Source organism: Bubalus kerabau, chromosome 3 (assembly GCF_029407905.1).
Source record: "Bubalus kerabau isolate K-KA32 ecotype Philippines breed swamp buffalo chromosome 3, PCC_UOA_SB_1v2, whole genome shotgun sequence".
NCBI classification, from domain to species: Eukaryota; Metazoa; Chordata; class Mammalia; order Artiodactyla; family Bovidae; genus Bubalus; species Bubalus kerabau.
In genome coordinates, this window is record NC_073626.1 from 60,634,886 (window position 1) to 60,654,882 (window position 19,997).

The 19,997-nt window shown below is 37.6% G+C and overlaps 1 long non-coding RNA gene across 1 annotated transcript in view; it reads left to right on the plus strand.

Moving 5' to 3' along the window:
- Positions 1-14,931, plus strand: part of LOC129646166 (uncharacterized) — a 92,464-nt gene extending 77,533 nt beyond the window's left edge. Inside the window, exons 4-7 of the long non-coding RNA XR_008711733.1 lie at positions 5,537-5,648; positions 12,709-12,828; positions 13,447-13,500; positions 14,363-14,931. This is a non-coding gene — a long non-coding RNA (uncharacterized LOC129646166). The remainder of the gene's footprint in view (positions 1-5,536; positions 5,649-12,708; positions 12,829-13,446; positions 13,501-14,362) is intronic.
- The last annotated feature ends 5,066 nt before the right edge of the window (positions 14,932-19,997 follow it).

Here is a 19,997-nt window from a genome sequence, read left to right on the forward strand (position 1 = left end):
ATTCTTGCCTCCTCTTCTTAATATCTTCTGCTTCTGTTAGGTCCATACCATTTCTGTCCTTTATCAAGCCCATCTTTGCATGAAATGTTCCCTTGGTATCTCTAATTTTCTTGAAGAGATCTCTAGTCTTTCCCATTCTGTTGTTTTCCTCTATTTCTTTGCATTGATCGCTGAAGAAGGCTTTCTTATCTCTTCTTGCTATTCTTTGGAACTCTGTATTCAGATGTTTATTTTTTTATTTTTTAATTTTATTTTATTTTTAAACTTTACATTATTGTATTGGTTTTGCCAAACATTGAAATGAATCCACCACAGGTATACACATGTTCCCCATCCTGAACCCCCCTCCCTCCTCCCTCCCCATACCATCCCTCTGGGTCGTCCCAGTGCACCAGCCCCAAGCATCCAGTATCGTGCATCAAACCTGGACTGGCGACTTGTTTCATACATGATAGTATACATGTTTCAATGCATTCTCCCAGATCATTCAGATGTTTATATCTTTCCTTTTCTCCTTTGCTTTTAGCTTCTCTTCTTTTCACAGCTATTTGTAAGGCCTCCCCAGACAGCCATTTTGCGTTTTTGCATTTCACTCAAAAGCAGCAGTATTCATAGTAGCGCTATTTACAAAACCAAGACATGAAAACAACCCAAGTACCCGTCAATAGGTGGCTGGTTTAAGGTGTTTTATATATGGTGGCGGTTTATTCGCTAAGTTGTGTCTGACTCTTGTGACCCCAGGGACTGTAGTCTGCCAGGCTCCTCTGTCCATGGGATTTTCCAGACACGAATACTGGAGGGGTTGCCATTTTACTTGATAAAATATATATTTATATTATATACAAATATACATAATATATAAATATATGTTATATATGTTTTATACATATATAAAATACATATTATATATTTGTATATAGTATATATTATATTAAATATATTTTATATAATATATATACATTTATACAACATATATTTTATAAAATATATACATATATTTATGTAAAATATTTACATTATTTAATACTATATGTATTATATATGTATATATATTATATACATATATTTAATAAAATGGAATATTACTCAAACATAGAAAAGAATGAAATATTGACACTTCAGCAACATGAATGGACCTAGAGAATTTCATATTAAGTGAAGTAAATCAGGCAAAGAAATGCAAATATTATGTGATATTGCATAGGTGGAATATAAAAGTAAGAATATAAAAAATACAAATGAATCTATGTATGAAGCAGAAGTAGATTCACAGACAGAGAAAACAAACTTGTGATTACCAAAGGGGAAAGGGAGGGAGGGATAAATTAGGAGTTTGGAACTAGCAGATACAAACTACTGTGCATAAAATAGATAGGCAGCAAGGATTTATTACATAGCACAGGGAGCTATATTCAATATCTTATAATAACCTATAATGGAAAATAATCTGAAAAATATATATGTAAACAGTGAATGATCCTAGGTCACTGTGGGAAAAAACTGAGGGAACTGCTACCTTCACTTACTATGGTATTTGAGAATTTTTTCTTACAGACATCTGATCTCTCTTTTAATCAATGACTTGTCTAAGAACTGGCTCAGGTATAGAAGGTTGGTGAGACATTGCAGCATTTGATTAGTTCCACTGGGGCAGCTGATATCATCTTTCTGTTCATCCATTTTTGATCTCTCTTGAATCTGTTTATATTATGTGTATATGTATATGTGCATGTATCAATCATGTGAAGAAACGCCCTGTTTACTGTTTATTCATCTTGCTCTTTAGAACCATGGACTATATTCATCATTATGATAGTTCACTGTGGGTCAGGATGCCCTGGATGCCACCATTTCAACTATGCTGTCAGTTACAGTTATTACATGCATCTTTTCTCCGACAATTAAGTGCTACCAGCTGTCTCTACTACTCTGGAACCCCATCTTCTTTGCTGATACTGGGGAGCCAGGTTCCGTAGCAGCATGTCCTGCCATCAGCCTCAGCCTGCAGAGGCCAGCCACCACTAAGCTTCTCCTTAAGGGTGGCATCTCTGTTTCCACTGCATTCCTTATCACCACAGTTAATGAAATCTTCTCTGGCCCCTTCCAGGAAAAGTCACCTGGTGGGTTCTCACATCTTATGTAATGGACTCGTTTTGCCACGTTCATTTCACTGGGTCATTTTTTTCTTTCCTTCAGCAGCCTATCAGTTCTGGCATCTTAGAGTTAATAGAAAGCCATCATTATTATTTTTTTTTCAAGCTTCCAAGATTCATCCCAGCAGCATATTAGAACATGCCAGGGCATTAAATCCTGAGTCACAGAGCATGCCCCCATATCAACAAATTCTTCCTGGGATTTCCCTGGTGGTCCAATGGTTCAGACTCTGTGCTTCCATTGCAGGGGGTGTGGGTTCAATCCCTAGCTGGGAAACTAAAATCCTGCATGCCTCACAGGCTCAGCCAAAAACAAACAAATCCAGCTCTAAGTTCAGATCCCCTCCTGGTTCAGGACTTTCAAGGCATGCTGTCCTGCTTCTTACCAGTTCATATTAGCAAAGCCTTACAGCATCTTTGGTGGAAAAATCCCTTTTCCCCTTAGTAGAGACAGCAATTCCCAAGTCAGGTATGGTAACACAGTCTTCAACATTGATCTAGTGGCTAGGAGAATAAAGAAAGGCACATCAGAGGTGGTCAGTGTTTTCCAGCAAGGCATCTGCCTCAGTTGAGGCTTCTACATGGTTTTTTGACTACCATTTAGAAATCAGTGTTAAAAGAAATGAATTTGTTTCCATCTGTTTCAGAATATTCTCTTAAAGACCTATTTCTCAAAGATTATACATGGTATAAGAAATTAATTTTTGTTTTCCTTTCTTAATGACTTAAAATTGATATTTAAAAACGTGATCTAAACATTATTCAGTGAGATTGAAAACAAGTTCAAAAATGTTTGAAGTGAAAATGCACTTTAACCAGGCTTATATTAATAACATTCAATTATTGATCTGTGAGTTTGGATTCCTAATTTCAAAATATGGAGTATTTTCCTACCATAATTAGTAGTTTCTGCTGAATATTTTCTTACCAAGTAGAACCTGGGCTTATTCAGAATAGGGAGGCTAATATGTTGAATAACTTATTGTTCACATTTGGCAGTTAACTACAGAGATGTAAAGTTAATAATATGCTTGCCAGGAAAGTTATAAATCAAAATGAAAAAATTCTGACAGTGAGGACACAACTGGAATATTTTGCACTAAGACAAATAGTTAATCATCATCCAGCTGTGCTTTGGGTTAGTAACTCATCAAATATAAGAAGGAGACAAATGACCAATGTTTTCCATCATCGTGGTTCTAGTGTACTGGGTTGACAGAATGCTGTTGGTAAAATTAGGAGACAAACTGTGAGGAAAGGGAAAAATGGTCTATTTATTTAAGACCTAAGTTGAATACTTTTTTTTCTATTGGTTTGAAACATTATAACACTCTACACTCTTCTTTAATAATAGCCTGGTGGCCTTATAAACTCATTATATAATTACCTAAAGACTCCATAGACAAAATTCTTGCTTTTAGACATTGTGAATGGTGGCAGTTGATAGATTTGTAAAAGACTTGAGCATAAATTATTTTGTAGTATTAAAAATCATGGACTCTCATTCTACATATCCTAGCCCATGTAAAAGTGAAAACAGACAAATGCCTTAAAAGTATAGTCCAGTATATTCTTATTCTGTCATATTTATATAATACTATGTGATGACTTGTATTTTCATTTTCTCATTCAAATGTTACATTTATTGGTATAAACATGTGCTTAGTTGCTCAGTCGTGTATGACTCTTGTGACCCTATAGACTGTAGCCTGCCAGGCTCCTCTGTCCATGGGGGTTCTCCAGGCAAGAATACTGGAGTAGGTTGCAATGCCCTACTCCAGGAGATCTTCCCAACCCAGGGATCGAACCCAAGTCTCCCACATTGCAGGTGTATTCTTTACTGTCTGAACCACCAGGGAAGCCATTTGTACTTTTCTGAGGGTGTTTTTCTTATTCATGAGATTATATCATTATTTAAATTTTATGAATATTTTAATAGATTTCTTAAAATGGACTTAGGACCTTTCAGAAATTGTGTTTTCGACTTCAGAGTCTAGCTCAACCTTTTATTTCATCATGAATTGATCAATGAGTTAATCACTTAATCATAAATACAGTACTGGGTATAATATTTCTCAGGTAGTAACTTTGAATGTGCAAAGTAGCTCTCTTTATTTTTTTGTAACTCAACCTAAGCTTCATTTTCAACTTCTGCTCTATCTAGGGGCAGAAAATTTAATCTAGTCGTTTTGCAGTACACTTGGTGGACTTACTTTCTCTTTGCTTGGCCTCTTTCAAAAAGTGAAAAAGTTTTATTCATCCATTTAGTTCAAGGCTCTCCATACTTCTTGAACCCCTTAAGTCATCCAAGTATGCATGAAGTCATTTCTATAACCTTCTGCCAGTGAATATTTGGAGCCTGTTAGCTTGCTTCTTCTCAAGGATGCAGATGGGAAACAAAGAATAAGCTTTCAGTACTTAAATTTACTAGAGATTCTATTTACACCTTCTTGCAATGGGAAGAAGTGAGGGCAGAGTCTCTTCTAAGAGACTCACATATGCATCTCACGCTATTATTATTTTTAAAAGTTTCTTCCTAGATTGGAGAGCTAATTTCTTTCTTCATCATCCTTCAGTTGTTTAAAGCATGCATTTTGTGCTTTATATTATAGACTTTCTGACTTTTTGCTGTCTCTGTGTGGGCTATAAAACTTTTGAAAGTCAAGAGCTAAAAATTGCTTCCATCATTTATTATTATTTTTTTCTGCATTTCTGCTGGAACAACTCTACTTTGAGAGTTATAGAATTCCTTTGCCACCTCCTAATTTGAGGAAGGAGATCAGTTAGAAGTGTTGTTTGTGTGCATGTTGGAGGAAGGAGGCATAGGCAGAGGTTGGGAGGAGCGACACTGGTAAGTAATTAAAATGACCTTTCCGCCACACAAGTATTGATTTAGAATTTATTGCATGTCAGACTCTGCTTTGGGTATAATGAAGGAAATGAGAATATATGCTCCCTGTTGACATGGAGCATGTAATTAGTGGAGTGTGCAAAAAACGAAAAATGTGGAATAATTAAAGTGCAGTGCAAAAATATATAATATATAATTAAATTTTAAATTAGACAATTCATGCCCTATGGGTAAAATTAAAGTGCATAAGAGAGACTGGGTTGTGATAGTGAATTTAGAGTTGGTCCTAAATGTTGGTTGAAATATATGTGAGAGGAGAAAACAGGGCATTTAAGATGAGACAAATGATGTGAGTTAAAGCACAGAAGCAGGAACAAGTACTGTAAACATGGAGAGAGCAATGAAAAGATTGGTCTTTTCAGAAAAGAGGTTGAATGCTCCCAATTGGGTGAAAATAAGTTAGGTTGAAATATTAATAACTTAACATGCAAATATTTCAAGTTGGCAGGAGAATTTATGCTTTCTGTCACAGAGAGTAGAAGATTATACAGAGGCGTGATAATTGGTTTTGTAGAGGAAAGAAATGGTGGACGCTAGGATGAACTGGAGACTCAAGAAGAATATTGATGTAGTCCAAGTGTGAGGTAAGTGCCCAGAAAAGGGTGATATGAAGTGGGAATGCAGTGAGAATGAAAAAGGGAAAGAGAAGATAAATAAATGATGGAAAGATCTGGGAAAAACAGAACGGGATAATATACTGACACAGTAACCTAGTTTTAAACTTTGCATTGTGTTTTTCCCTTTTTCTTTTCCTAGTCAAGTAAGTATTTGGTTCTGGGATCACTGTCTAAGGGAAGGGATATGGCTGATTGGAACCACAAAACGTGTCTTTTGTTTTAGAAATCTAAACCCCATAATGGAGGAAGGCTTTGTGAAATTGGTACAACAAAGGGAATGTGAATACAAAGGAAAGTGTCTTGGCTGGATTTCTGAAGGGAGAATTGCTTCGAGACTAGAAGAAAATAGATTAGGCTAGGAAGAGAAAGCCTGGGAGATTGAGGGCATCCTACAGATCTGACTGTTCAATTCTGCTTTCTGGCAGTGTCTTTGAGAGGATAGGATCTTGTAAGATGCTATCAAGGAAACAGCAACGTGAGGCTTTTAGCAGATGGAGACTGGGAAACTTTGTGGACACATTCCTGTGCTCTAAGAATGGGCAGGAAGGTGCCTCAGAAAGACCATAATCCCACGGCCTGAGGGACTTCTCTGCTGTAACCTTTATATGAGAAGTGACGTTAGGGCTGTGCGTTAGTTCCCCATCTTCCCCAATTCTTAACCTTACAAAATCCTTTACTCTTCTTTAAACCTCAACAAAATGCTGCAGAATTGGGGGAACCTTCAAAAAGACTCAAGGGGAAGCTTCAGCCTGACATTCAGACTCATAATAACAATTCACTGGAGTAATGGGAAATACATTTGCATTAATTGCATATCTGAATTTGTGGCCTCCATTTATCCCTGCTCTGATCCACTTTATTCCTTGTGAATATAAATCACGACTTTGTTAGAAAAGGATTAATCCACTAAATATTAAAATCCTTTTTGGAAAATATTTCTTGTATTTTCTTTTTAAAAAATATTTATTCTTTTGACAAATAATTATGATAAGCTCCTAGTGGGAGTCAGTCTCTAGCAATATGGAAACACATAACACACAGGTACTAGCCTCAAAAAACTAAATGAGGAGGAAAATGTAAACAATGATTCTAACATAGGCTGTTTCAGATCCACTGTGTAATAATAATCCACTGTGGAGTAGATTAGAAAAAATATATTAATAATTAATAAATAGAATTCCTATATCCTATTATACATACCATATGTATAATTATGAATTAAATCTGGTGGTTGTATGAGAAGGGAGTAGTTTATTCACAAAAATATAATATTACATAAGAATTTATTGGCTAACAGCCTGGTTAGAACACTGTTCTTGGCTGAAGGAAGAACAGAAGGATGGGGTATATACTAAGGTAATTGTAAAAATCTTTCTAACTTTGAGGAATTTGGCATTTCATTTTGAGGGCAATGCATGCACATACATAAAACATGAGAGCAAGAGAGACTGGGGAAGATCAAGTTCAGTGTTTAAATAGCATCTGTTGGGAGTTTTCTGTAGGCAGTCAGAAAATGTGGTTGGAAGGCATTGAGAATGAAAAGGGAAAGGGAAGACAAGAGGTAAATGACAAAAAGTAGGCAAATGCCAGAGATACAGTTTTATGACTCATCTACAAATAAAATGCCATCAAGGAAGTATCTGAACTACTGAGGTCTAGTCACTAAGCTCTGGGAAATGCCCACAACCAAAGCTTTGAAGGGTAGAGGGGAGGATGAAGAGCCACCTGAGAGCAGAGAGGAGTGACCAATGACCATGTCAAGAATCAGGGTGAGAGGGCCTAATCAAACTTATAAGCTTTTGCACAGCAAAGGAAATCATGACAAGACAAAAAAACAACTCACAGAATAGGAGAATGGGAGAAAATATCTGCAAACAATATGATCAACACAGCTTAATTTCCAGTATATACAAACAGCTCATACAACTCAACAACAAAAAAAACAAACAACCTAAATAGACATTTCTCCAAAGAAGACATACAGATGCCAACAGATACGTGAAAAAATGCTCACCACTGCTAATTATTAGAGAAATGAAAATCAGGACTACAATGAGGTATCAATTCACTCCAGTCAGAATGGCCATGATTCAAAAGTCTACAAATAACAAATGCTGGAGAGGGTGTGGAGAAAAAGGAACCCTCCTATACTATTGGTGGGAATGTAAGTTGGTGCAGCCAGTGTGGAAAGCAGTATGGAGGTTCCTCAGAAAACTAAAAATAGAATTACCATATGATCCAGTAATCTGCTGGGCATATATCCAGACAAAACTGTGATTCAGAAAGATTAGCACTGCTACATTCACACCAGTGCTAGTCAAGACATGGAAACAATGTTTGGCTATTGTCTATTAACAGATGTCTATTAACAGATGAATGGATAAAAAGATGTAGTACATATATACAATGGAATACTACTCAGCCATAAAAAAGAACAAAGCAATGCCATTTGTAACACCACTGATATAACTAGAGATTATCATACTAACTGAAGTAAGTTAAAAAAGGAAAGACAAATACAATATGATATCCCTTCTGTGGAATCTAAAATATGACACAAAGGAACCTAAATATGAAACAGAATCAGACTCACAGGCATAGAAAACAGCCTGTGGTTGCCAAGAGGGAGGGGGTTGGGGGGGATGGAGTGAGAAGTTGGGGTCAGCAGATGTAAGCTATTATATAGAGAGTAGATAAACAACAATGTCCTACCATATGGCACAGGGAATTATATCCAGTGGTGGTGGTGGGTTCAATTGTTAAGCCATGTCTGACTCTTGCCACTCCATGTACTGTAGCCCACCAGGCTCCTCTGTCCACCAGATTTCCCAGGCAGAAATACTGGAGTGGGTTGCCATTTCCTTCTCCAGGGGATCTTCCTGATGCAGGGATCTAGCTGTGTCTTCTGCATTGCAGGTGGTCTCCTGCATTGAAGGTGGATTCTTAATCACTGAGCTACCAGGGAAGCCTGAACTATATTCGATATCTTACAATAAACCATAATGGAAAAGAATATATTATAAAAAAGGATGTATATCTCTTTGCTGTACAGCAGAAATTAAACAAGTTTGTAAATCAACTACACTTCAATTTAAAAAAAGGAAAAAAGAAAGAAAGAAAAAAAAGAGAATCAGGGTGAGGCAGTTCATGCAAGAGGAGAGTCTCCAATCATGAGTCAAATGCACTCCGGAGCGCTTGTAAAGAATAAGAACTGAGTCAGGCCAACCTGTGACACAAGTTGGAAATTTTGCTGAGAATATGAGACAGACCCTTTCATAGTTTTAGAAGCTTGAAGTCTCACAATTTTCTTTTCCTTCTTCCTTCCCTTCTTTTACCATGTTCCTTTTCTATTAGTTTTATTTCCTCAAGACATCGTTTTATCTTGATTTTACTTTATTTTCACCAAACTTAATTTTTTTGAATAAACAGTGCTTGCACATGGCAAAAATTACAATCCAAAAGCGACAAAAAGTTACACAGTATGTATTGTATTTTTACACATACATATTAGCCCAGTTCTTTCCCTAACAATTATTATGAGGATTTCCCTTCTTATCATATGTGGAGAACTGCCATGGTCTTTTTGGGCTGCACATTATTTCTCGTGTGGATATAGCATAAAATATTCTACCAGTCCTCTGCTGCTAGATGCTTTGGTTATTTCCAAGTTCAATTTCTGACAAACCATGCTGCAATTAATATCTTTATATATGATTCCTTGTGAACATGTGTGAAAATCTTTGTATAACTTTCTAGATATGCAGTTGCTGGTTTGACAGCTTGATCATTTTTATTAACATTAAGGCCTTAATTTGAAGTAGCATTTATTTTAGGTAATATGGCAACAGGGGACATGTAGTTGCCTCCAGAATTCAGTGTTTTTCAATTTGTTAGCTGGGTGGAAATCTCTAGAGTGAATGAGACTCCTGCAGCTCAAAAGTTGTTTGAGAGAAACTGAGGTAGTGAATCGCAAGGTGGAAATCTCATCAATGTGGCAGTGGCAGGAGTTCCAGAACTCTTATTCTGATATTAACCCCAGGATTTTAATTTCGTAAGTTTCCCGAGACATTACAGAAAGTCCTTTGTTTAAAATATTTCAAAGTCAGGAAAAGAAAACCAAGTCGTAGTTCAGAAGGTAGAGAAATTAGAAACATCTGGGAAGGTCGGTTGCAGACGCCGCTTGTGCTGACATGGAGATGTAATACCCAGGCGGTTGACTCCTCCAGTCTAATTCGGGTGAATAATATTTTCTCAGCAGTCTCCTGGCCACAGAGTATCAAAAAGCAATGGGAACATGCTGTAAAGTGCCTTGATGCCCAGAACAATTACACTCTGGAAACATTCTCTTGGCTGGCTGAATGTGACCCATGACCACAGCGCAGTTCATTCCATAAACAGAATTAGTCACAGAGTATATGTGGAACAAGACTCTTTGCAGGACTTTCTTGTGTTGACTTTCTTTGTGCATGACAAGATGTTAGGCCCTAATACTTTGGAATGATATTACCTTAAAATAGTAGGATGAAAAATACACAACACTTTGCTTTACTTAAGTATACAAGTACCATTTTCTCCATATGGTTATTGACTGTGTTCTTTTCAGAGCTATCTTATGAGTGAGGCCAGTCTAAGGGGGTCTATGCCTTTGGTTTTAATGTTTTGTTTTTTTTACTGTCTTAATATCATTAAAAACTTGCAAATTATGGGTATCTTAAGAAATATATTGATCTTCAGTTCAGCCTTGTACTTATGTGTCTTTCCGGTCCTTCTCTGACACCATGAGAGAAAATTAGTAATTTCACTTTCGTGCGATACATATGTACCTCAAATATTACCCAGTTGATTTACATGTCATTTTGTATTTTAATTTATTTATGTAGCTGTTTCCAATTAGACCTCTACTCCTCAGGTCTATTTTATTTTGTATTCCAGAGTGCCTAGGTTCATAGTAAGTAAAGAATAAATATTTATAACATGAATGAATCAGCCAGCTAATCATAGGCCATGAGGTACCTTGACATGAAACTCAACTTGACTACTAATAATAATTTTTCTCCTATGGGTGCAGTACTGCATTTGGTTTCCTTAAAACTTTTTTTTCACTAATCGATATTTCTAGGTTATTTTCTAAAGGCAAGTGTAAGTTTCTGAGTATTACTCTGAGAGCATCAGTATGTAATTCTGCAGTCAGGGTAGACCGATTTTGTGATGTCATTCTCAAAGTTTCTGCTGTATGATGGAGTCTGTTTGTTCCAACCGCAAGTTAGAATGTCTTTGTTTTCTACTGTACCTGGAGATTGTAACCCAAAGAATGTCCAAAATGGTGTATCAAATTAAGGAAGCTTCAAAAATGTTTCTTACCAGGAATCTCTTCTTTGAATTATTTGTGAACCATCATCATCAAAAAGTGTGTATCAAGCACTGACATCTGAGTACTATACCTGAGTACATCCCCAAGTACTATACCAGTTAAGCTGCAATGCCTACGCAGACCCAATCGATGTAATACACAATGTCCTATTTTTACAGGAGTCTTTTGAATTCTGTTCATTTGTCTGTAATTCTATTTGGTTTAAAATTGAATATGACTTTTAGTTATTGCCCACTCCTTTGTCACTTTTAATTTTTACCATACAATCCTGGAAAAAGCATTTTCTTGGATACTTTTTCCCTGCCTTGCCCTTTCATGTTTACATGAACTAGCCAAGTTTCATGTCTAAACCATCCTTTCTTTCTGTGAAAATATAGATGTATTAAGGTATCCCCAGATAAGACATAATGGTATTATAGCTTTTACGTTGCAAGAGGGCTAGGGGATGTGATCTAAAACATAAGTGAAGGTTTTATTCACAATAGAGAATGTTGGGTTATTTTGTTAGTAACTGAGTCCAGCTATGTTGTGTGGTCTTGAGAAAATTATTTCATGTTTCTGAGTTTCCATGTCCTTAAAATATGGTGAGGATTAGAAATAATATCTGTTGAGCATCTTGCAAAGCTGAAAGAGACTAGGCACTAAAAATGGCAGCTAATAGTAGAATCTACAGCTGCAAGAAAATGAGAGAAATAATTTTGTCTAAGCTTGGTATATATGTGACATGCACGCTGCCCTTCCACATTTGTATTGCTTACTGCAGACCCTGCTGGTCGGTCAGCAGCTTTTTCATTGAGTCTGGATGCCGCTTTGGGATTAGTTAAAAGCAGCCATTGCCAGTTAACCAAAACAGGAAAATGAGTTGAAATCCACTTTCCATCTCTCAGGTAGCCCAGGCCTTTAGTATTATGGAAGAGAAAACTGAGGCTCAGATAGACTATGGGATTTCCTCACGGTGACACGTTTAGTGAGTGGTCAGAATCCACATTAGAAGTCAGAACTCTTAATTCAGTTCTTCCTCGCTGCAAGGCCTTTTCATCCATCTTCTTTTATAATAACCAGGGATTCGGTATCAGTTGCCACCTTTTTTCTTGAGCAAATAAATTGACCCATGATTTTCATATTTATTAGTTTATGCAAATGAGCCCCACTGACCACTTTACACGGGAGATTATATGTAATTTTTAAAAGCCATGCTGTTTGATTCAAACCTTCTGTTCTATGGGCTTTCAGAAAAGAAAAAGCCTGAGGGTCAGCAGATGTTGAAGGAAGTATAATTAATGTAAACAATTAGATAATTAAGAAGAGATTTCCAAAGCAAGAGTAACTTCAGACATTTTCCACATACTCTCCTTTGATCATTTAACCTTTTTTTTTTTTTTTTTCCTGGTATGGATATTATGCTGTAAACTTTGTGTTGGAGTCCACTGAAGCCGGCAACAGTTAATCCGTCCTTGTACTGCGGACGTGCTCATGCTTGCTGACAGCTACAGAATTAATTTGGATTTACTTAGCTAAAGGAAAACCAGGACGAGAAAAGCCAATATGAAGTCTCTTCTTCTCATCACTTATGTCTCCACCCCCACTGTTTTTTGTTTGTTTTAGTTACTTTTCCAAATATTCTCTCATTTTTCCCATGTTCTGTGTTCACTTAAGAAAGCTTCTAATAGCACAGATGACAAACAGGAGTTCCAGAAGCGCTGACGCATCACAGCAGAAGTCCAGTGGTTTGGCAGGAGACTTCACTTCAAAATGTTGAGACTGGCCATTTTCAAAGTAAGTCCACAGCAGCAGATGTCACTGTTGGTCTATTTTAACTTTGGGGTGCTTGACAAATAGTGTTTGCACATGAGCACATGAGCCCAGTAATCCCAAATTTTAGTTACCATGGTCTTGTGGGACACTTCATGCTTGTTTTTAGCTCCAATATAAGGGCCAATTTCTTACCCTTGGAACCTAATATAATTACACAGAACTTTTTTTTTTGAGATATAGTGTCGATTAAACTTTTATTTATTTTTTCGATTAAACTTTTAATGTTATGATTATGTATTTATACCACTGCCACTTTCCTTTTTTAATAGAGATCTTTTCCACAATGTCCAAATTTTCTTTGTTTCTTCCCTCTTTCTGCATGTCATTCCTTAAGCATGGGAGAGCGTTTACTTTTCTGCTCATACATGCTTGTCTGTTCATGTATAAATCTCCACAGTCTTATATTCTCTAAGATACTTTCTTTAACATTAATATTCATGCTGTTAACTACAGTGCAATTGACATTCACTTTTCTGAGTAAAGAAGTTGTGTCAGTTATTTACCCACTGTCTCTGTGTCCTCCTTTTTGACTCTGTTCTGTGATGCTAGGGCTATGACTCTGCAAACTTCATTCCTCAGATTTCTTGGCTGGATTCTTGATGGCATTAGGCTGGGGCTTTGAAGGTATTGGAGGTGAGTAGCAGGAAAGGAGGTAAGACTTTCTGTTTTTGAATTTGACCATTCTTCTTGGCCTCAGTTCCAAAATGGCACTTTTCCTGAGCATCAGCTAGTGGCCACAGCTGTGGAAGTGACTCCAGCCTCCAGTTCCTTGTGGCTCTTCCAGAGCTAGTCTCACTGTATTCTCTCAGAGGAATTAGCAGCAGCTAGACCAAGCCCCTTCCTTAAAGCATCAAATCTGGGGACTTGTTCTAGTTCTTAGGTTCTGGTTTTCCCCTCCTTTCCCCTTTTGGTCCCCTAATCTCAGGCATTGTAGCTGCCTCCTGGGTTACCTCAGTGTTACCTTTTTGCTTAGTCTGTCCTGTAACACATGTGAAGACAATTCTTTCCATTAAATCCCTTCTGTTGAAATCCCTTCTATGTGGTTTTTTGACAAATATTTGATGCTTTTTAACTGTGGTGTTGGAGAAGACTCTTGAGAGTCCCTTGGACTGCAAGGAGATCCAACCAGTCCATCCTAAAGAAAACCAGTCCTGGATGCTCATAGGAAGGACTGATTTTGAAGCTGAAACTCCAATACTTTGGCCACCTGATGTGAAGAGCTGACTCATTTGAAAAGACCCTGATGCTGGGAAAGATTGAAGGCGGGAGGAGAAGGGGATGACAGAGGATGAGATGGTTCGATGGCATCACCGACTCAATGGACATGGGTTTGGGTAAACTCTGGGAGTTGGTGATGGACAGGGAGGCCTGGCGTGCTGCAGTTCATGGGGTTGCAAAGGGTTGGACACAAGTGAATGATTGAACTGAACTGAACTGATATCTATATATACATATATATGTAATATATATGTCATATATATCCTTTGCCCCCCAGGTGGCTCAGACAATAAAGAATCTGCCTGCAATGCTGAAGACCTGGCTTCGATCCCTGGATTGGGAAGATCGCCTGGAGAAGGGAATGGCTACCCACTCCAGTATTCTGGCCTGGAGAAGTCCATGGACAGAGGAGCCTGGAAGGCTATAGTCCATGGGGTTGCAGAGTCACATGTATATCACATGCATCATCACATACATATCACGCATATCATATATATAACATACATACCACATGTATCACATGTACCACCACAAACATATCACATGTTAAAGGATATATATCACATGTATTTTCACTATGTGGTATGAAACATGCCATGTAAAACGTATGACACCTCCACAATCGAAAGCAAGAGTGGGTGTTAACACTGAGAGTAATATCTCCTTGAAAAAATATTTAATCATTGCCAGTGGAGTTCTAATTAGGTTTTATCCTAGTTCATACTCCATTTTACAGAAGGCACACCAAGACCAGGAGCGATGAAGAGACTTGCTCCAGGTCATACAAGCGAGTGGTTAGAAACCTGGAGCAGAACTGCATCTAATTTTCTTTCTTTTTCCTCAAGCTGACTTAGTTGCTCGTGACTTTACATGTATTCAGTGCAAAGGTTTGTTCCCTTTTGGCCAGAAATGAGCATAAATAAAGTAATTAATCTAGGATTTCTTTAATAATTATATTAACATATTATACTGAGAACTTTCATTTGGAAGGGACGTGTTGGAGAACTTGTTGCCTTTTGATGAAAGTCAATTACTTCTTTATACTGCACATGTATTCATTCATTTGTATTCTGTCAATTAGCTTATGATATATGTATTAACTTTTAATCTATAACAATGTGAGGTAATGACATGTGTCATTGCTCTAGTATCACTTTTGACTGTCTTAGATCTATTCCCGGAGAGAGAGAAAAGAACCATAGACTGTTGAAGACATCCAGATTACCTAATTCAGTGGTTCGCAAACCATTGTATGTACATTAGAACCATTTGGGAACTTGAAAATGCCTATGTCAGTGCCCACTCAGATCAGTGGCGTTGGAATCTCTGGGCATTGACACCAATGCCCACTGCAGACTAATCATATTATAATCTCTGTGGGTGAGGCATCCAGGATTGAGGGCATTTGAGCAGAAGTTGGCAAATATTTTATGTAAAGGACTGGATTGTAAATATTTTTGGCTTTGGTAGTATCTATAATATATTTTGGAGAAGGAAATGGCAACCCACTCCAGTGTTCTTGCCTAGAGAATCCCAGGGACAGAGGAGCCTGGTGGGCTTCCGTCTATGGGGTCGCACAGAGTTGGACACGACTAACGTGACTTAGCAGCAGCAGCATAATATATTTGGCCTTATGAACTCTGTCACAGCTACTTGACTGTGCCATTTTAGCACGCAAGTAGCCACAGATAAACAAATGAACATGACTGTGTTCAAATAAAACTTTATTTATGGACACAAATTTAAAGTCATACCTTCCTGACCCCTGATCTCAAATAATTTCCCAGTTTTTGAAAAAAGAATTCAGCTCTATTGAGGTGTAAGTGACGTTTAAAATGGTAAGATATTTAAAGTGTACATTGTGGTGATGTGGCACACATGTACGCTGTGAAAGGATTCCCCCATCTATGTAGTTAATTAGCATAACTGTCACCTCACTTATTTACCTTTTTATGAGGACATTTAGGTTCTACTCTGTCAGCAAATTTTAATTATACAATACCGTGTAATCAACCCTAGTCACTGTGTTGCATGTTATGTCCTCAGAGCTTATTCATTTTTTAGCTGAAAGTTTATACTGTTTGACCAATCTCTCTCTATATCCTCCACCCGCTAGCTCCTGGTGACTGTTTTTGAATTCTCTGTTTCTATGAGTTTGACTTTTTTTGTTTCAAGATTCCACATATAAGTGTACCATGCAGTATTTGTCTTTCTAGTGCCCTTAAGTTACCTACAGTTACATAGTTGCAAATGGCAGGATTTCCTTTTTTTCATGGCAGAATAATATTCCACTCCATGTGTGTGTATCTGTCTGTCTGTTTCATATCTACTTCTTTATTCGCTCCTCCATTGATGCACACTCAAGTTGTTCCATCTTGGCTGTTGTGGATATTGCTTCAGTGGACATGGGAGTGCAGATATATCTTTGATATCTGTTCATTTCCTTTGGAAATCTCTACTTTTTGACTTACTCTTCCAATTTTTAAATGTTAGAAACTAACTGCAAAAAGTCTAAAATACTGTGTAAGTCAAACTGAACATGTGTTTGGTCTGGACCCAGTTTACCATATCTCTGTAGAATCTGACCCGCAGAAGAATCAGGGGAGAGATGTGTGTGGAACCTGGGAAAGGAACCACATTTTCAAAGAGACTGTGTGTGAGGGAGATGCCATCTGTAAACGAGGGATGGAGAGTTGAGCTTGGGAGTAGAGTGGTGATGAGTCGCTTAAGGAGTCAAGGGAGATCAGGCCTTCCTCTATTAACATACCTATTACATGAAGGAATAGCTTTTATTTGGATAATGCTAAAGTGTTTTATAATATTATGGCTTTTCTCATGTCCATATCTTTATAGTTATTGTCAGGAAACAAACCTACAAGAACCATATATAGATGATGAAAATTATTAAAGACCAGGTGGCTTATTGTTTGGGACATGGGAGGGAGGGAAAGACAAGAATGTGGGAGCTGGTTGGGAGTAGAGAATAGGCCTTGGAGGTGAAGATACTGATCTGTAAATGGAGTGAAGTAGACTTAGATGAGTATGGGGAGAAAATACCTCATGAGTGATATTCAATACTTAGAACAGAAAGGGAGAACTGGGGCTAGACAAAAGTGGAGAATAGCCAGGAATCAAGTCCTGGTGGGCCGGGAGGTGACTTGGCAGTTTTGGTCAAAGTGAGATACTTGAACTGGGTGGCCAAGATCAGAGCCAGAACTATTGAATACAGAGCCAGGGATCTGGAGGCAGTTTGGAAGGATCTGCAAGGGGGACTATGCCAGGAATATATACCCCCTGGTATGGGCGTTTTCAAATGGGAAAACTGTTGAGTTCATAATACATATTATGTAACATAGTAATTCTTAATTGAATATCCGTTAAGTTAATGTTGAATTAGGAGTTAAACAAATTTAAAATCTGGAATTTTGTTTTAAAAAATGAAAACATCCAAACATACCATCTTTCCAACAAATGTTTTTTAAACAGATCTTTCAGCCAAGTTGCCTAAGAACAACAGTTGACTAGAACTGCACGTCTTCAAACTGTCTACTGCAGAATGGAAACAGGAACCTCTGGGAATATCTATGAGTCATAAAATGTTATAAGGAACTTTCCAAAGACCTTTTTTTCTTTTTTTGCTAAAATGGAGAGTTCTAATCTCAAATTGGCAGGCTTTCCTGGCGGCAATGTACATTGTTTACTTTGATTGCTTCTCAGCTGTGCTGCATGACCTTAGTTCATCAACTTTTTGATATATTGTAGCAGAAGAGTTGCATAATATGACAAGATTGTAATTCCTTCTTTTTTTCTACTCTCTTAAAACAGATAAAAATCAGGATCCATATCTATGCTTCCTCTGTGAGGAAGTTTAATTCAACTGTCTTTGAAGAAAGTAGTTCACATTACTCCCATAATTTTGAAAGCTTATAGTACTGGTAATTGGAGACATATGCTTTCATTTCATTATAAAAAGGATGTAAAAAGCACTTCATAATGTTTCCAGAAAGGAGTATTTCTGTGCGCGTGTGTGCATGTGTGTACTGAGGTTATTTGCTGCTAAGTCACTTCAGTTGTGTCCGACTCTGTGCGACCCCATAGATGGCAGCCCACCAGGCTCCCCTGTCCCTGGGATTCTCCAGGCAAGAACACTGGAGTGGGTTGCCATGTCCTTCTCCAATGCTTGAAAGTGAAGAATGAAAGTGAAGTAGCTCAGTTGTGTCCGACTCTTAGCTACCCCATGGACTGCAGCCTACCAGGCTCCTCTGCCCATGGGATTTTCCAGGCAAGAGCACTGGAGTGGGGCGCCATTGCCTTATTTAATCTAGTTTAAATATTGCAGTTTGAATTTGGCAAAATGCAAGTACAAATACATATCATATAAACATAGTTATCAAAGTTAAGAATGAACCAAAAAATAGGCCATGGAAGAAGAGTACCTAATCCTTAGTCCATAAATTCAAAATTCTTCTGAATCTAAATTCTTTGATATTTTATGGAGTCTGAGTAATTTGTAAAATTGATATATTGCTTAGATATGTTCTCTGTTTTAGTTCTTAAAATAGAGTTATACTTTATTTAATGTGAACATTTTAAGTTTATAGTTCAAAAGGTTTTCAACTCTGTGTAGTCACCACCCAAATCAATATAAAATATTTCCATCATCCACAAAGCTTCCTTGTGCCCCTTTCTAGGCTTTTTTCCTACCCTCCTCCATATACCAGAAAGAACAATTAGTTTTGCATGTTCCTGGACTTCATATAAGTTAAATCTTATAGTATATACTCTTTTGGGTTTGGTTTCTTTGACCCAATGTGTTTTAAAGATTTATCCATATTGTTCCATGTATCAATATCCTTTTTTGATTAGAGTTATTGAGATCAGGGCTGGGATTTCTTTGGAAGGAATGATGCTAAAGCTGAAACTCCAGTACTTTGGCCACCTCATGCGAAGAGTTGACTCATTAGAAAAGACTCTGATGCTGGGAGGGATTGGGGGCAGGAGGAAAAGGGGACGGCAGAGGATGAGGTGGCTGGATGGCATCACTGACTCGATGGACATGAGTTTGAGTGAACTCTGGGAGTTGGTGATGGACAGGGAGGCCTGGTGTGCTGTGATTCATGGGGTTGCAAAGAGTTGGACACGACTAAGTGACTGAACTGAACTGAACTGAACTGATCCTTATAATCTATAAGTCTTTTGTTAGATAAATATTTTCTGAACATTTTCTTCTAGTTTCTGTATTGTCTCTTTCCTTATTGGTTTCTTTTATTGACTGATAAATTATTCACATAGCATCAAATTTAGAATAAATCCCATATCCATTATCATTTACTCCCCATTTCCTCCTTCTCCTCCAGGCCCTGGCAATTGCTGATATATTTTTTGTCTCTATGGATTTGCCTGTTCTGGACAGAGGATACATATGAAATCATACAATCTGTGGCCTCTTGTGTGTGGCTTCTATTTATCAGTCGATGGATAGTGTGTTGTCTCTACTTTTTTTGGCTGTTAAGAATAATATTGCCATGAATATCCATGTATAAGTTTTTATGTAAAGATATATTTTCAGTTCTCCTGAGTATATTCCTACTATAGACTGATTCGTGTTCTCCCAACATTCGTATGTTGAAATCCTAATCTCTAATATGATGGCATTTAGAAATGGGGCCTCTGGGAAGTGATTGGCTCTTGAGGGTGGAGCCTTTCTTATGAGGGATTAATGCCCTTAAAAAGAGACAAGAGCATTTGCTTCCTACCTCTCCTTCAGGTCACAAGAGTATACAGAACAAAAGTGGCCGTCTCCCAGCCAGAAAGCAGGTTCTCATCAGACACCGGATCTGCTGGTGCCTTGATCCTGGACTTCCCGGCTTGCAGAGCTGTAAAAAATAATGTTTATTGTTTAAGCCAACCAA